This window comes from Geospiza fortis, unplaced genomic scaffold (assembly GCF_000277835.1).
Source record: "Geospiza fortis unplaced genomic scaffold, GeoFor_1.0 scaffold1, whole genome shotgun sequence".
Lineage (NCBI taxonomy): Eukaryota > Metazoa > Chordata > Aves > Passeriformes > Thraupidae > Geospiza > Geospiza fortis.
The window spans coordinates 5,733,929-5,738,635 of NW_005054320.1; the positions used below are offsets into that span (position 1 = coordinate 5,733,929).

Consider the following 4,707-nt stretch of genomic DNA (forward strand, 5'->3'; position numbering starts at 1 on the left):
AGATGGGCCTCAAAAAGTGTTTTCCCACAGAGTGACAGAATGATATTCCCTGGAAGGTTGTGCAAGGACTGGCTCTTCGTACTAAGGTGTTACATCTTTTAGAAGGGTGGTTGGAATATAAACACGATATGAAACTGCAACAGTCCCACTGGCAATGCTTACAATGGGAGGGCGAGCTGGATAAACTGGACAGCTGCAGCCTCCGTGCAGCAGGGTGAATGCAATCCTCAAGTAAGGAGACAGACAGGCAGCAGCTACCAGACGCTCTCCAGGGCTTTCATTGACATTGGGGAGAGCCCTGTAGGGAATCTCTGGCTGCTTTTGGTACTACAGCTTAAGGAGGGTGTTCAAAACAACTGTAGAGGAGATAAAATTGGAAACATCACAAAGATGTGAAGGAGCTGAAGATCCCCCTCCAGTCAGCTTAAGCAAGAAGTTATGAGGTGCTTGAATTCTGTTCATTTGGCTCTGACAGTCAGAAGAGAGACCTGAGACTGCAGCTGAGAGTTCCTATGCAAAGACAAGGCATAAAGAGAGCCCACAACTTGCATTCCAGGTGAGGGAAGGTCAGAAGAGGCAGGAGGTCCCAGTGCATGCCCAGCCAGAGAAGTGCCCAAGGATGACTGACCACCACCCCAAACCACCAGAGATTGTGATGAGCTCCCACCAGAGGCAAGCTTTAAATAGATAAACTCACCCAGAGAGGCGCTGTAATTTCGGCAGCAATGCATTTGCAGGTGCAAGTGGCCACCGCCAGACTGGCTGAGGAGAGCAGTCCCAGTCTCGGCACAAATTGGATGCATCCAGAATCCTGGTGACCTTGTGGGACAGAGTAAGTGAAGGGACAGCAACCTCTACTCACTGTGTTGTTTCTGGGGCAGCCAGGCTGCGGGTGGCTGCCTGGCCCTGTCACCCCAGTGCCCCAGAGCCTGCCCAAGCCAAACCCAGATCCCACTCAGGGAGCCAGGGAGTGCCGGCACCCGCTCCGAGGGGCACAGCTCCAGCACCCAGGGGGACCAGAACAGCTCCCAGACACACATTTGGCATTTAGGAGAGGACCAAGGGGATCCTGACTCAGCACTCACAGTGTGGACCAGCAGGAGCCCCTTCCCACCCTGCTCCCACTTGTCCTGGAGGGTGTCTGGAGTAGAGGCTCCGGCCCGGAGCCCAGCAGAGGTTTCATGGGAACACCCGCAGCTCGTGGCACACAAACAAAGTAAGAGGAGTCTCTTTGCAATATAAATTTGTTTTTATTGAAGCAGCAGTCACATGACCTCGCATCTAGCCTTTAGGATAGCGACAGAATGGATTCGGCCAGGTCAGCCAGCCCAAAAAAGGATTTTTATTTTTTTTTTCTTTTTTCTTTTTGCGCTAATAGACATGTCATGTTTAATACATACATTATCCAGTACCGGAAACCCAACTCAGAGATAGCTATGTGCTGATTTGCTGGAGGAACGGTCCACTGGACGTGGTCTTGACAAACTTTACAGATCACCACCAAATAACATTACTAATGGGATCCAATGATTTAAAAAAAAAACAACCCAAACAACCATGAGTGCAGGATTCAAAGCCAGCAGTTTACACAGGTTCTTAAGTTTGTATCTATAGGTGGACGGTAAAGGAAGATTGGTTGGTTTCAATTTGAAATATTTATGTCCCAGGGTTCCTCTCTCCATCAAATCAAACGGTATCATAGACAAGCTGGCATCTCTTTAAAAATAGCATGGAATAACACAGCTCATTTAAGAAAACATGCTCATTTCTTGAGGTTTTTCTTTATTATTACAAAGATTCATGTCCACCTATTCTCGCAGAGTGGAAAGAGGCATGAGGGTGAGGAACAAGGGTCAGAGAAGGGAGAGAGGAGGAGGGAAGAACAGGGCAATTTTTTGAAATAAAGACCACACACTTGGTATTTTTTAAATTTCATTTCCAGGCTAACCTACTTTTTATTTAATGCAAATTACAGTACCAGTTAACTATTTCCGAACCGAGTCACACAGAACAAAACGTATTTACAAGGGGAATGGGGCAGGGGAAATAATAAAACATTAAGCATACTTTCCACAAAAAAAGTTTATATTTAAAATGAAAAAAAAATCAGTCACAGAGGCATTCAAGTAGTAATAATGTTATACAGGTTTTGCTTTTCCTTTAAATCAAGACAGATTTGCACAAGTGTATGCAATAGTTTGTATACAACCCACAGTCCTTAATATATATATATTTAGATTTCTGTTTTTAAGATGGAAGTGGTCACGCTAATTGGTGTGTACAGGCCCAAGTGATCCATCAGCAACACATTAATGAACGCAAATTTTACAGGCAAGCAAATTATATATATATAAATATATTTTATATATATATATTAAAAATTAATTGAGAAAGACCAACACAAGGAAGCTACTTTTCTCAAGCTAACCCCTTAGGTACTGTTTTCCTTTCCTGTCGTTTTGCCATTATTGCAGTGTTGCAAAACGAAGCCAACTACGACCAGAACCGGCCGAGAGCCCCGTGGAAATCAGCTGCCACCCCAGGGGTACCCGCTGGCAGTCTCCGGAAGGCAGAGCCCGGACCGAATACCCTACTGTGCTTTTCCTCATCGGCTTTTCCTTTTGCTCCGCGGTGGCTGAGGTTCCTAGTACAGGAATACGAGTCTGACAGGCTGCTTGACTTCTGCTTTTCCAAGTACTGAAAACTGGGGAGAAATTTTAGGTTGCAAGTCGCAGGCACCTGCCATTATTTTTAGGTAAAGCTTGGCTTCGAAATAAGGGGACAGAGTGTTCAGGGGTCTTCTACCAGTCAATTTTCTTTTGCAGGTAACTTTTTTTCCTTTTTCCCTAGCAAGGTAGATAAGTTTAATAGTAAAGAACACCAGTGTCTTGACGGAGTGTCCATCAGGGGAGACAGACGGTGATCCAGCCCAGCTCAGGGACCCACTACGGCAGGACTGATGTAAAGGACACATCAAGACCACACTGGGTTAAAAAAGAAGCCCAAAAGAGTGTAAAAGAAGAGAGGGACAGCTCTGAGCAGACTGTCGCCAACAGCTTGGCATCACTGACCTTCGTGTCACCAGAAAGAAAGTGCAGCCTCTGCTTCACTGGAATGAACACGAGATGCTTCGAAATAAAACAGCAACCTTTGGTTTGGTAAAGAGTTACGTGTTTTCCCATTCAAGACAATCTTATGTGGAATACTAACAAGGTAGTAAAACACAAGCAAACTAGTTTTAGAAACAAGGCCTTCGTGCTGGGCACAAGAAATCAAGAGTCATGTTAAACTTATCTCAAGAAAACAAAAGTGACTTGGGGGAAGGATGTGGGGGAAAAATAGGGAGAAGAAAGGGAACAGAAAGTCCTCCCGGCAGAAAAAACCACCGCAGCAGTCTCCTACAGCGATGCCCAAATGCCAAATGGCTCCGAGCGCAGCAACCCTGCAGGATGTGGGGATTTCCCTCCCTGGGGGCCCTTTCCGCTCGCCGCTGCCCCCGGCACAGCCACAGGGAGGGTGGGAAGGCCGAGCCTCCTGGAAGCTGCTGCTGCTGCCCAGATGCTCCTGGGTGCAGGGTTGAGGGGAGAGACAAGCAAAATCTAAATGGGTGGCTAGGGCGAGGGTCTGAACGAAACCAGCTGCTGCTAGTGGGAGGAGGAGGGCAGGGTGGGCACCTTGGAGACTCCCAGAACAAAGCCACTGCTCCAATAAAGTGAATGACAATGGAGACTGTTTCTTGTCGTTCCGCTACCGATCAGGGTATCACCGAAACCTTACAGCACTCAAAGAGTTAGAAAGCGGGGTGGGGAGGGGGGAGCAAAGATGTGGGTTTCGGGTGGGAGACATTGTTAATAAAGAAGGAGGAGAAAAAAATAAAAGGGAAATAAAATTCAAAAAATCATGGAAGCGAAGGCACTCCAAACTATATAGATACACTATACATCGCTAGAGTTATTGTTACAATAATACAGGCCGGTACCTACTGTACAGAGTTAAAACTATATGGCTTTAAAAAGCTCGTCTACATTTTGTCTGATTATTAAACAGAATCACTGCCCTGAACGGTAACTTTTTGCTCATTAATAACAGTTCCTGGGTCCACATATTTACATACAAAACAATAAAACTCAAAATTCGAAAACAACCAAAATAATAATGTACAAGCTTGAATTTGGTGAGGAGCTTTGTTTTTTGTTGTTATTTTTCTGTGTTTTTTTTCTTTTTTTTTTCTTATTTACAAAAAAAGGTTGTTCAAAGACCTGGATCTAACTTGTATAAAAGAGTGTGTGATCCTGCTATGATCCTTGAAAACAGAAATAAAACCAGAAGGGCACCCCTGACCCTCCCCCCAGCCTAACACACACACGAGACACACACAGACGCCGGCACAGCCACAAAACCAGAGAGAAACACTCTGACTCCCCTCCACCAGTCTTTAACAAAAAAATGAAAAAGAAAAGCCACATGTCCTGGCACAAGCAGCATTTTTCTTCGATATATTTTTATTACTTTTTTTTTTTTAAAGACACTGTAATTTACTGCCTCCAAATAACAGCGCCTGTGGCCAATGCTTCAGCAGTCTTGTCTATACAGCAGATCCATACCCTGCCACTGTCCTACTTTTTGAGTCTCCTGCATGAATTTGGATCACTGGGTCAACCAAGCCCCTTCACTTACCTTTCAGGACACTGACTAGCCGAGCGCACG

At 45.4% G+C, this 4,707-nt stretch overlaps 1 protein-coding gene across 1 annotated transcript in view; it reads right to left on the reverse strand.

Annotated features, from left to right (window-relative positions):
* Positions 1 to 1,230: 1,230 nt before the first annotated feature.
* The window catches only part of GSK3B (glycogen synthase kinase 3 beta), a 158,425-nt gene continuing 154,948 nt past the window's right edge, over positions 1,231 to 4,707 (reverse strand). The window contains exon 13 of the mRNA XM_031056706.1: positions 1,231 to 4,707. This exon is cut by the window's right edge and continues 2,329 nt beyond it. The gene's annotated coding sequence lies outside the window, so the exon portion shown is untranslated.